Raw genomic sequence first — 14,016 nt, 5'->3', positions numbered from 1 at the left:
TGTTTGGATGTGCCACCCCCTTTGAATCACTTTCTTATTTGAAGACAAGCTCACACATGGATGTCATTAAAAAGCCCATCATCATCAAAAGCACAAACACTCTCCTGCCGTCTGATGTAATACAGTATGTAAAGATAAAGATGACTCGACAATGATGCTCATTCCTGCGGCATGTGGGCCAGTAAATAAAAAAGCCAAATGAAGAACCTTTTGTGTACCGACACAATTCCTTGTTGACCTCACACAACGTCAGCTGCATTTGTGCGTAGATACCTCCTTAGAGGGACAAACAGGCAAGCTATTGTCTTTTACTTGCATAAGATGGCTTCCGAGCTAGTCATGACTGCATGTTTGATGTGAATGACGGTTTGAGCTAATGCTTGTTTTAATATGCAACTCTTCAAAGCTGCACAATATGACCAAATTAGATTGGTATTAATTATTGTAGCTGTTCCTAAGATCATTGAAAAGGCAGACATTTTCAGAAAGGTGCTTCACTTTATTTTCAGTTTGCTACCTTCAGACAACCTGTGCAGTCATCTAACATTGTGAAAATGGTGATACGTCGTCACAGCTCCAAGATTAGGACCAAGAAAATTACCTTGTTCCACTTGGCAGATGAGCTAATCTAATCGACTTCAGCTTTGTTTCTTCTTTCTGTAGCTTTGGTCTATCGTCATCATTGTTTTGAGTTTCAGGACTTAACGCTTCTCTCCTTCGTGTTGTAAATTTCATCTTAACAAAATTCCAGAGAGAAGAAAAGTTACACGGTGTGACATTTTAGCCTAATTCTATGTGATACCATTAGGGCTGTAACAATACAGTATTGAAATAAAAAATCTTGTGTTGTTTATGAAATGGCAGCACCGGGACATGCCACAACTTTCAGAGTTCTTGCTTCCAGTTAGATACATACATCTGAGCTCATTGTGCTAACAAACTTAATATAAATATTATTTTATGTTAATTTAAAAAAAAAATCATCAGCTTTGATTGAAAGTACATTTCTTCAACAGGCCTAGTGTGCCTAGTGAAAAAGACATGGAAAGTCTGACATTTTGATTGAAAGTGGCCATCGTCAAGTCTTTTCCTTGAAAAATGAAATTGTGTCCTATTGTGACCGAATTTGAATCAAGTGGACTAGAGATTGGGAGATGATGCCATTGCAAGACAGGTTTGAGCATGACCATATGCTGATGTATAGTTGTCTCAATTTGCATAGCGTAGTTTCAGACAACAAAGATTAACAGCGACTCAACCTAGCTATATGCTAAAAATTTCACTGGAGGCCACCTCTTATAGCGAGGCCTCCAAACCCTTTGGGGAAAAAAAACAAAGCTTCACAGCCTGCCTCGCATCATAATCGTTCAAGTCTGGCCCTTTGGAACACTGCTTTGGATTAGGTTGTCTGATGCAGTGTTTTGCATTGCGAACACATTGCACATTGAGCCGCGACAAGGGTCAATTTTAAAATACAAGTAACAAGGCAATTCTATTGACAATGTATTAGGTGAAAGGCTTTTATTTTGAAGTTGGCCTCTGTAGCACATTCCGCGAACTATATACGACCCGAACCGTGTCGCTTGATCTGTAAGGATCACGACTTAAAGATGAGCCATTACACCACTCATTAAAACATATACTCGCGCTGTGCGACCAGATGAAATTTTTAGCGTTAGCCGCATTTACGGGTAAATTGGTTGCAGTGTCGAGCCCTAGGTGATGCTTCAGAAGTTGCCTTAACATGAAACTCCTCTCAGATCTACAATGATAATGAAGTTCGGAAATATGTTGATGCTCACCCATTTACCATCTGGTGCATCTCCGGAATTTTGTACACGGATGAGGAAAGTTACTGTCTGATAAACAACAGTGAGTTTCTACTGACAACAATCAAGTGCATGTGAAGGGGATCCTTCCTTATGAGATAGTATTCTATGAATCTCAATCTGAAAGAAATGCAGCGGATATTTCCTGCTGTCCCAAAGGCTTAGCTCTCATTCAAAGCCGTCCAACTGCTAACGGCAGCTGGTCGTCTCTTTCATACTGCGTCCTACTGTAATAAGAAGCCACCAGGCTGCTTTTTGTTCATTCTCAACAACGCCGCTCGACACGTCCCCACCTGTAGTGGTGAGCTTTATGATTCAGACCAGCTTTAAGCTGTCTGGACACATATCAAAGCCATGGATGCGAGCCTTCTCGTTATCTTGCATGTCTGTTTTTCTCCAGCAGTACCCACAGGGTAGTGTTGGTGCTTATATTTGTGATGTTGTTGGCACAGGAACAATGGTTTAGTTTAGGCACCAAACATTCCTGATTATTGACACACTGCGGTATGGCTTAGCGAGCGCATCGGCGTTCTGATGCACGGGCCGGCTCGTGTGCGACACCTGAGCATCTCCACAGCAACGAGAATCACAATGAACCGTGACTTTGCCACCAACCGGTTCGACAGAAAGTGTGCGGCGATGCTTCTGCAAGGAGGGTCACCTGAGGGATGACAAGGGACAAATGTAATGCTTGACATTGGCTGTGACCCAAGGTAAGTCCTTGCCCTGTCTCAGCCAACACAAGCACAGTTGCAATTAAAAGGTATTTTCTTGAAGCCATACCTAGTTAACAACCCGGGCAAATTTTGATGAATAAAATGAATTACAACATATATAAAGCGAAGATTAAAAAAAAACAGAAAATTCAAGCCTGTTTTCAAACAATGTGGACATGCACACTGAAAAACTTTCAAATGCAACACAACCCAATCACCCCACCCCCATTCTGCACATTAATTGTTTTTCTTTGATTCTAATGTTTTTAAGGTTGTGAAGGTTGCCAACCACTGTGCAAATATGAACAGTATGCCCGTACATTATAACAATCTAGTCTTCGTACCTTAACACATGCCTTTATGTGTAGATAAGGTCTGATTTTAAGTAGTATACCAGGAGTAACGGTATACGAAATATAAGTACCTTGATTTAAGATCACGGTTCGGTTCACGTTTTGTACAGTATGAGAACAAAATGCAAGAATTAAAACTGCTTTTCATGTACAGTGTTCCCTCACTTTTCGCGGGTTTTGCGTTCCACGCCCACCCGCGATAGTTGAATTTCCGTAAAGTAGAAGACTTTTTTGGGGGGGGGTGGGGGGGGGTGGTCAAGTTTCACTTCTACTGAGCCATAATGAAGTCAGATAAACCCCGTAATATATGAATTTGGGACCCAAATACAAATAGCCACTGTAATGGCATAATGTCAAACTTAATGACATTTAAGATGAGGCAAAGAAATGAAATCTGACAGTAGCTTTAATCAAATAAATGTATGTAATCAATTATTAAAAATTTATTTTAGCATCACAGTATAACATCAATAGTTTTCTTTCGTGGAAAGATGCAAGAGCAACAGAAGTATGTTTACTGCGCTTGGAGTCTCATTACAAACCTGTCGTCATTCACATATCAGATGTAGGCTACACTTTTGGGGGGGGGGGGGGGGAGCTTCAAGCACTGAACGCCTTCCACGTTTCCTAACAAATTTCCCCGTAATCTTATCAATACAAGTCCACATGAACCATATCAGACATCCTATGAAAGACTTCCGCTGACATCATGCCCACAAGTTCCTTCACTGGAAATGTTGCAGCTTATCAAACAACTTGTTAGTCTTGCATTATCCTCCTTCAAAGGCGCCTAACATTAACTGCAACAAAGTGTGAGAAATATACAGTAATTACTTCTAACCATACTTGTCTCATTTTGGCTGGGACAGTCCTGTTTTTGACCCTTGGGTCCTGCATCCCAGCAGATTTTGCCAACCTCATTGTTTTGTCCTGCTATTACGCAGGTCCTGTCTCGGCATCCCGTTTCTTACCATGTGTATGTCAATGACAGACTTACGTAGCAGGCGTTGACCGCAACTAGAGCTACTTCCTTCTTTTGCAGCTAAGTATCGTGGGAAATGTAGTCCTACCATCCACTGCGATCGACACTTGCTGATCAGACAAGACAAGCTGAGCTTTCTAGCTGTATATTTCCAATGTTACAGTGTGTGATTGGTGCGAGGTAGACAGCACAGCCAGCTTCCAATAACTGTCGGGACCGAGCAAAAAAGGTTGGAAAAAGTTGAGTGCATTGACCTGTTCAGCACAGTCAACAGTCAGCCAAGATTTTAGCATTTAGCATTAGCGATTGATGCGCATGTTGGCCTTCTTCCGCAAACCCCCGGCACCTGCTGTGGTAAAATTTGCTGTATATTATATAGCGTCCCGGTTTTAAATTTTGAAAATCTGGTTACCCTAACCATTCATTAGTGTTTGATAAGCAAATGATTTAAGCCATTTGGTAAGAATTCAGAGATCTGCAAAGTGTGGGGTAATCCCGTCAGTTTTCAATTTATTTCACATTGTCCAAGCTACATGGTACACCATTCATCCAGTCATACTGCCATATTTTTAATGTACTTCCTGATGGCTGACGGAGAAATGATATAACTGGAAAACTCGAGTAGAAGAGTGCAATTTAGCGGAACAAGACTCGGCCTGTTTGCGAGGCGCCCACTCATCCCTAAGTGGTTTTGTTTGGCCAGGTCCCTTTTGTTGACGCTCCCATTCTCTCATGCCTATTAGATTTCCATGCATGGACGGGCACAGCGCTGATACAGTATGTGCCAATATCTTAGGCTATGTTCACCCTGCAGGGCATGATACCCAACTCAGACTTTTTTGTTAATTTGATCTTTTTATGTTCTGGTTCTCAAACATGTCCACGATGCGCACAAAGAAAAACGTTGAGTCAGTACATCAGCTGGCACAATGTTTTACTGAATTAAATAAGCCTATAGTCCCACATGCAGGGGCTCATCTTATCGTCAGGAGTGAGACGTGACAAAGCATCTCATTGCTCAAAGGTCACATGATGTTTTTAAAATTATTCGTACCTGTACTTTTTGTATCCACTGTGCCTGATGATTTCCAGTGATAAGATGTCTGTATTTTCCTCATTCATGCGTCACGGTCACTGGTAATAACACTTGTCATGCTGACAAGGAAGTTGCGTTTATTTTTACATTTTCTCATCAAACGTGGACCCCTTTTCATGTAAACGTGTAACACCTGCCACTGGGCAAGCGCATTCTTCTTCCGTGGCTGTGGCAGCGTGGGAAGTTCGCTGCACTTCCCGACCCCACGCGCTACGGCGGCGCATTGACCGTCGTCACGTGACAAAGGAATGCTCGCCGCCTTTTGTTTTAACATTCACGGCGCTCATGAAGTTGAGAGCAACTTTGCATACTATAGAATGATGGCTCCCCTGGCACTTTGCCTCCCTATTCTCCTGCCTGTGGTTGCTCCCAAACAGGATTTGCGGGCAGCGCTCCCCCCATCTATCTTTTAAATCACTTCAAGCGCCACTGAAGCCTCTTCTTCTTCTTTTTTTTTTGCACCCCAAAGCGGGCACCCAATCGAATGGCATCACAGGGCCTTGGACACATCCAGATAATCTACCCACCCCTTTTTTTAAATTTTCAAGGCCAAAACAAAAGACGGGCCCAGTGAAGCGCATCTCGGCTGGTGGGCTGAATAGAGGGGCCCCTTTCATGGCTGTTTATGAGCACCCCTCTTGAAAAACACACATACAAATCACATCCCGTTCTCCCAAGGGCTGCTCTGATACGGGGCAGAGGGCAGAATTCTCACCCTGCTTCTCTCTCTCTCTCTCTCTTTTTGTTTTTTTCCCCACTTGATGGATTTCCACCCCGCATGCTTTACTGTCCGATCCATTGGTTACGTAAGAACAAGCGGGCCAAATGCTTGCGGTAAACATCATTAAAAAGGGTTATACGGCAGATGCAGGACAGACAGCACACATAAAGGAGATGTTAAACTGTCGGATTCAAAATAAACAAGGCCGGTGATTAGGAGAAATTTGCCTTTGTAGTTCTGCTACACTGTGACAATCACTGGAATGTCAGATATCTGTGAGTATTAAAGACATCGAACAAAAATTGTAGTCTGCAGAAAAAAATCATAATTTTATGAGAATAAAGAGGAGGAAAAGGGTGTAATCTGATTAGCATATACATGACTGGTGAGGATATTGGCGAGTTACTGCAATATACGTTTCAGTTTAACATGATTTTATTAAAATTTGAAAATGTTAGCCTCTTCCTGAAACAACCTTTTGTTGGTTTTGTTCAAACCATAGTGTATTTAATAAATATTTAATGATTAATATATAGTCTGGCCCTAGAGAAAGACAATGGATGTTTATTACCATAAGATTATGACTTTTTGCTTGAAAAGAAAGACTGCAGAACTCTATGTAAAAAGATTTTCACAAAAGATTTTCACCCAAACAGAAACATTTGTTTTTGTGCCCCCCAAAACATGTTTCTCTTGTAATGTTTGTCCCCTTGGAAAGTAATGCTTTCCCCAACCACCCTAAAAATGAAAACCCTGTTTAAAAGAAACTAAAAAGTTTCTCGAAAGTCGGATTTATTTCCTGAAAATTTGTTCACCAGTGAAAATGAACTTTTCCTATTAAAATGCCATTATTCTTTTTCAGCTTCCCCCCACCGAAACACAACACATCATTGTGCAACTACGAATCAGCTAAAAATGTTAAATGTTAAGGCCACAATGTCGCCTCCAGTGTAAGTTGCACCATCATTTATAAACATGTCAGGAATGCTGGTACAAGCTGCAAAGTTCAATCAAAGTTGAATGTACTGTTGTCTTAATTGTCTTCATTTTTAATTTGCACATTCCTTAAAAGAACACACCACTTAAAACTCATTTTCCAGTATTCGATTAGGCATTGTGTGTAAAGAATAAAGTGCAAATATCTCTGACATCTTATCCCCGGATAAAGTATCAAAATAAGAGCATGCCCGGGGTAACACCATTATCCAAGTCACGTGATTGCAATGACGTATCCGGTGCATAAACAACGGCCGCCTTCGTTAATTTGAATGGGAGTTTGCTGACATAATAAGCAAGAAAAATGGCGTCTTCTATCGCCAAATACTGTGCCAATTCTGGTTGGCATAATCCTCAGCACGTCAGGTTCCATGTCCTGCCATGTCGGGGTGGGGTGCGGGGGTGGCCTCTTCTAATGTGGACTAAGGCGCGCTCAACACACATGTAGCTGGGCCTGGCACAGGGAAAGTCAGCTAGATGTTTACTGTCCGGGTTAGGGATTGTCCACAATTTACATTTCCAGAATGTTGTTGTTCTTGCAGAAGACAAATTTATTGGCTTGGTAAAATGTGGGATTTTCTTATTTTTGTGTGCAGTAAACTTCAACTAGGAGTGTCAATAAACAGTTTGAGCAGCACTTTTTTTGTGCCAAACTACAAAGCATGCTGAAAGAGCTCACAAAACAAAATAAACACGGCTTGTACTTTGAAAACTACAACTGTATTGTATATTTTTTAAATGTAGCTTAAAAAAATAGACAAAAACATTATCACACCTCAGCGATGGTGTCAGACGCGCTCGGAAGCAAACTTGCAAGTCATCCCACCTACGACAGCAAACACGACGGTGGTTAACTACCCTTTTCCGCCCGCTGTCACATCCCGTTCGACAGGTACGCATTTGACGGACGGGCAGGAATGCGAGTCGAGGGATTTGTTTTGGAACGGCGGCCCATTCTTTAGGTGTTCTTAAGCAAACACAGCGGACGCTGCACATCCTGTTTTTATGGCTTCGGCACGTCACTCTTCAAACTCTCGAAACGAGGCTGCTCCCCAAGAGCGCATGCGAAAGAGCAAACAAGTCTCCGAATGCCTGACCTTCCGCCTAATGTGACACACACACATACATACACACGCACATGCACGCATACCTACTGTGCAACACAGATGCCTCAATTTTAACTATGGTTTGTACATTTGCATAGCAAAAAAATAAAATGTATGCATGCACCCAGAACCGGGACTGCAGCTTTTATTACCACCCCCAAGGAAGTTTTGTTAGTTTGTTTGCATCACAGCGCAGTGTACACTGTTTACATGTTGTCTGTATGCATTTGTTACTTAGGGCAAATGATTGACTATTGCTGCTCTTTATTTTTTCTTCTTTTGAAGTTCTGTGTCTCCCATAATGTTGCGTTCGTGCACGACCACCAACGTTGCTCTCTCTCTACATGCCACAGCCCTGCCTATGCACCTGTATCCGGATTGGCACCGACACCAAATTAATTCTCCCATGGTCCATCTAAAGCTGCCCTTTTGTCTCATCCCACTAATATGAGTCGAAATACTCAATGACTAAATGTGTGGTATTGCGCTGTGGGGCTTTTTGGCCATGGCATTACAGCATTATAATTCCTGCTCGTAAGGCCTGCAGATGTTTACAATAGCTTCATCCAGCCACGGGGAAGGCGAGGTGAGATGATGAGCTGTCAGTCAAAAAAAGAAGAAGAAAAAAAAGCAGAGACTAGAGGGGAATGCGTCCGCCGTGCTGGCTACACCTGTCTGGCGTTTCCTGCGGCGGTATCGGAGGGTGTAATCCCTGACATCGCCCGTGTTTATGCTTGTGTTTTTAGATACGCGCGCATGCTTTCCGGCTGACAAGCCACTTCTGCTTCACTTGCGACTCAGGCTGGCCGCAGGGCATCCTCCGGAGTTCTGCCACCCACATACTCATTAAAGCAAAACTGTAGCGACTCTGTTTGCTATTTAATACAGTGATTATACTGAGAAATTTACATGCCCCAGCTCAAGAGTTTGTCACGTTAGTAAGCCGTTGCTTGGTTGTAGTGATACACTTTCAGCTGTTTATTGAACAGGACAGTCAAACACACAAATACGAAATGAAAACACTCACAAGGAGCATGGGTTACGGTTAGTTGGTTGGCCACGGCTGTTGTCGGAACTCCTGAATGCAGTGCCCTGCCTCATCCAACAGATGGCGTTGCTTTTCTTTTTGCACTTTCATTTTTAATGGTAACAACTCTACTGTTAGTTTTTAAATACATCATACATGTTAGAAACTATGACTACTCAAATGTGCAGCTATAGCATTAAACTGTTTTTTTACCAATTCAGTTTTCCTGGAGGGGGTGTGGCTTGAATGCGACAATTTGGCTCTATAACCCGAAAACACATCTTTCCTTTGGATAGTCCTATGGCGTAGCCACCACTTTAGAGTGTCTTGTTGTTGGCCATGAGTATGCGCACGTCATGCAGAAAATGGGGATTCTTTCTATGACCTATATGACAGCCAGCATGTGGAGTGTGGCTTCAGGCTGGTGTGGCTGCTTTAGAGCGCCTCATTGTGGCCTGTGATGACCCGGTGGGATAGACTCCATCCACTCGAAGCTGTCAGCAGATATTTGATGTTAAAGCAGATGTTTAATAAAGTAGGATCCATTTTCACCCAACTAGTTGATTGGCAGTTGACAGTTGAGTGGGACGTGGTTTCAGCACATTTAGCGGACACGCCCAGCATCTGACAGCGGAAAAAATGAAGAAAACTTTTCCTGATTTTCAAATCTGATTTAATATACTTGGCAAGGTTTTTTAATCATTCACATTTAGCAGAATTGCTTGTGAATCAGCTAAGTTTTAAATGCCAAATATGCATTGTAACTAAGAGGGATGGCAGTGAATAAGTATATTTTTACTCTACTCGACTTTGTTTATAATTTATAATTATTTCTCAGACTTTTTTTGTACACTACCACAAGAAAACACACTGCATTGAACAGCTTCTATTTGTTAGGGATCGAAACTGATCCCTGCCAAGAATAGGGAATATCCGCGAGTCATTGACAATTGCAATTGCCTATAGATGCCGAAAAATGGCGGAAAAGCGCTTTTCCAAATGAAGGTCCGTCTCTCAGTTCAACATAGGTGCTGGCATCATGATACCTAGCAGAAGAATGATTCCCTTCGTCCGCAAACCAGATGAGACTTTATCACATGCACATGTCATTTATTTTCTGCAACGTTTAAATGAACTCACCAAATTCCACCTTAAAAGTTTATGGAAACCTTTTCCTCTTTAAAGATTTTTCATAAAAGGTCACCAGCACTTTTTCAATCTATATAGACTCAAAACCACATCATGGGCATTTATGGATATCATTAAATTACAGTTTCCTGAGGTATTTGAGGAGTTGTTATTTTTCCATTTCGTTTATTTTTTATTTTTACGTTTAGTATTTCCAGATTAAATGTGCTCACACCAAAAACTCCCTCTCTGACACACCTTTTTGAGGAGTGACTCCGAGCATCTGCTATTTTTAATCTTGTGTTCTTACCCTTGTTTTATATTCCACCACATGTTAAGTGGTGCCGTTTTTTTTTTTTGGCTTGAGTGAGATGCATCGAGTGTGTGTAGCGCTGGGAGATTCCTAAAAGAAGTGTTTATGACCACGCTGCGTTGTGACGTCAGTAGCACCAGAGAACCAGTAGTCGGCTCAGTCGTGCAACCTCCCTCAAAAAGTGGGGCCAGAAAGTCTGATAATCAGGTGGATAATAAGATTCTGGTTACCGTTTCTTTGTAGGAGAATGCCTGTGCATAATCTAAAATCTGACCTCAATAAAAGCCTTGCCCCTTTTGTCCGAGTCACACCCAATAGTGTTTTATTGGAGCCCGGTGCTGCTGCTGTATGATGTGACATTGATAAAATCCACCCTAGGCTTGTCTGTTATTTCTGTCTCTGACCCGCTATTGCCAGGCGCTGCTGCGCTAGGCTGTAAAATGGTCAGCTTTTTGTAAGCGGCTGCTGTGGCTTGAACCAATTTTTCCATCCGGGCCTCATTTTTCATGCTTTAACACTTTCTGACCAAAATAAGGTCTCAAAACAACAATGTGCACCCACTTAGAATATCTGTCATTGCCATGGCAACTGGCAACATTTATTACGAGTGAGGCATCAGACCCACCCGCAGTACGTGAAGATCTGTGACATAGACACCATGACATTTTTTTTATACCTTGATGATGCAACTTTTAACATAATGTTTCATCTTTTGTCCTTGTCCTGTATTGTGTGCATTTTTTTCTTATTCTGTTGGGAGTTTCATGACACATTCCAGTTGGTGTCTTGTCCTGAGCCGTTAAGTAGCCAGCGTCTGTATTATTTACATAAACCACAGTTCACACCTGTTGGGGGAGCAAGGCCTGAGGGTCTGAAAAAGACTGCTGCCTTAATTTGATACCCCGTATGTAGTCAGTGTGTGATGCAATGTCTCTCTTACTTCCACAGTGAGAGAATCTGAATTCCAGGAACGAGGCATCAACCCTCAATGGCTCGCACAGATGCAATGGTGAGTATGTCTCTGAAGTGTTATAGCGTTGTCCTCCCATAAAACCTGTCTTGAATAAGTTAGCTGTCATCACGAGGCAGTACAGCTTTATTACTTCCTAACTTAACCGGAGCTTTTGAACAACACATATGGACGTTTGCCAAATATCCTCGAGGCTTCAATCTGATGCAATTGGTATTTTAACGAGTGGCCAACCACCAAATGAAAAACAAAATAATAAAATGCACCAATGTATAGAATCATGCAGTGCTAAGTGAATCTGGCCACTTTCCCGCATCACCCCTGTCTGCTGAGCCCACCCGCCACAGTGTTCCTGTCAGCGTGTCACACCGGGGTGATGCCCCCTTTTCGGCCCCTTTTGCCGGCCCTATTGACTGGACAGAACTTGGTGTTTGCCCAATCATTTGGGAGCCGGATACAGGGATGAATTGTTAACTACGGCGGGTCAGCCTGTGCCCCTTCAGCTCCCTCGCACCCACCCCTTCTGACATGCTGTTGACTCATCTCCATGGTGATGGGGAAGGAATTTGTTTTCTGTGAGCGGCCAATCAAAGGCCAGCTGGGGGGAGTCACATGACCAGGAAGTTTCTGGGGTGTGTGACTGTCAGGAAACGAGGCGTTAGGGGATTTTGTGTGCCATGTGCTCATCAATTATTGTCCCACACAAATCATTGGGCTTGACATGAATGCATTTTATGTTATTAGGGACGCCATTGATGAATTTTCTATTTTAAAAAACAAAACATGGAATGAGTACCGGTACTTCAAATTCCGCTAAAATCTTCCATAACAACAAAATCCCCCCAAAAAATAAACCTGTTGAATCAAAATTTTGGCACGTACAGGTGATTGGTGGATTTTTTTCTTCTTATTTTTAACTTAAGTGTGTCATCTAATCGGAGAAGGGAGTTCCCCAAGTAGTAGACTTTACAAAATGGGTTTGGGAGAATGTTAAGAACGAAATAATAACCTGGCAATTAGTGTTAATTTCGTCAACGAAAACTAAACAAAAATAATTTCATCAGCACACATTTTTCACCCAACTAAAACTAGACTAGACTAAAACCCTCATTAATAAACAACAACTGGGACTAAATCAGTATGCATTTTTGTTGAATAATGAAGACGAGACGGAAACTTACTTAATAAAAAATCGACTACAATCTACAGACATTTTAGGTAATGAACGATTAGACGAAAACAATATGATTTTGTAAAATCTTGTCTCTGCTAATCTGTCACTGTGACACTATCATGTGACACACAGTAACACACCTTTCAAATCTGCAGCTAGCGAGTCCAACATGCACAAACACAGGGGAAAAACAGGAGGTGGATTCACGGTGAAAGGTTAAAAAAATAAAATAAAGTAATTATAGTAACGTAACATTCATCCAACGGCCGTAACATTCTATCAATAATATTAATCCGACCGCTAACTAATGCTGGCTATTTTACTAGCTCATAGCATGAGCCATAGTAGCCACTTGTTGATATATTGTAATTGTGCGTGTAGTTGGTTTTTCATCATCAAAATTTTATGTGAATTACGTTTAGATCCGAAATGTTAAACATAATCTGCTGACAAAATTAATATACAGGGATGAAATGATTGTCCTGACTAAATCTACACTCTTTATTGACTAAAACTAAACAAATAAAATTTGGTTTTCTTGGGCGTAAAAATTAAAATGCTAGATTTATAGTCAACTAAAAATGGACTAAATAAGTTTTTATTTGATGAGGTTGATTAACTAAGGTAAAAACTCACAAGTCTGATTGAAACTGGACTAAAACTGAGACTAAATTTTAAAATGGCAATAGCCAGGTTGATGATTGTGATTCAATCTAGAGCGTTCTCTATAATATCAATCTAGGACCGCTCCACTGGGATTTTCTCGGGAAAGGCGGGACATTCCGTAGAATACTGATTGGATGATGCACCAACTTGTGCATGACTACCAAACTTTTGTTTTGACCAATTTTGGCAACAAATGTGAATGCCGTCGTCATAAGGAGAAAAAAAAAAAAGACAAACATCTTCAGCAGCTAATAAAAATGCATGAAGCACCTCCAGCTGTTCTTCAAAAAGGAAACTAATTCTCAAGAACAGAATTAATTGCATTGTCCATGCAGTCGTCCACCAGTGTCGCCATGTTTGGTTTGTTTCCAAGTAACGGCTTCGGGCTGTCCTGATTTTGTCAGCTTGACAACAACGCCTGATTGGTCCGACCTAAAAAAAGGTCGGTTGCGAACGAATCAGCGAGTGCAGTACAAGATGGAGTCTCGTGGGGTTTACCGCGAGAATTCAGCTTGCTGGCAAGGTTACAGAAATAATGAAGTTATACTGTTTTAATCTAATTTGAAGGTGTTTTTTGGTCAGATTTTCTATAGGCAATATCACACAAAAACATTACCAAAAAGCCTTTTATTTTTCACACAAAAAAAAACCACCTAAATTTCGCCAGAAGCAATTATCAGATTTTCCGAAATTCTCATGTTGAAGTGACCATTCCAGCCATACTCAACATTTTTGACAGACTGTCATTTTTGAGAAATCTTGTCGCATTGCTACTGCATTCCCGGTCAATTGGCACATTTAGCCATAACAATAGAGAGATGTTTTTCCTCTCTCCCATGCCATGAAGATATTTGTGTCTGCCTTTTTTTGGCAGATGTGTATACAGGCAGTAGCTCAATCTTTTTGGCCTTTCTTTGTAAGTTATTATTTGTATTTTTT

General features: G+C 41.5%; 1 long non-coding RNA gene across 7 annotated transcripts in view; it reads left to right on the top strand.

Moving 5' to 3' along the window:
• LOC144044786 (uncharacterized) overlaps positions 1-14,016 on the top strand; it is a 71,818-nt gene that overhangs the window by 36,319 nt on the left and 21,483 nt on the right. For 6 of the 7 annotated variants that reach the window (XR_013291361.1, XR_013291356.1, XR_013291362.1 and 3 more), the window contains one exon: positions 11,216-11,276. The exons of the other annotated variant lie outside the window; for it this stretch is intronic. This is a non-coding gene — a long non-coding RNA (uncharacterized LOC144044786). The remainder of the gene's footprint in view (positions 1-11,215; positions 11,277-14,016) is intronic. 7 annotated transcript variants of the gene reach the window in all.

Source organism: Vanacampus margaritifer, chromosome 2, assembly GCF_051991255.1.
Source record: "Vanacampus margaritifer isolate UIUO_Vmar chromosome 2, RoL_Vmar_1.0, whole genome shotgun sequence".
NCBI classification, from domain to species: domain Eukaryota; kingdom Metazoa; phylum Chordata; class Actinopteri; order Syngnathiformes; family Syngnathidae; genus Vanacampus; species Vanacampus margaritifer.
Note: the sequence above shows the minus strand (reverse complement) of the source record. Positions and strands in the feature narration are given on the sequence as shown.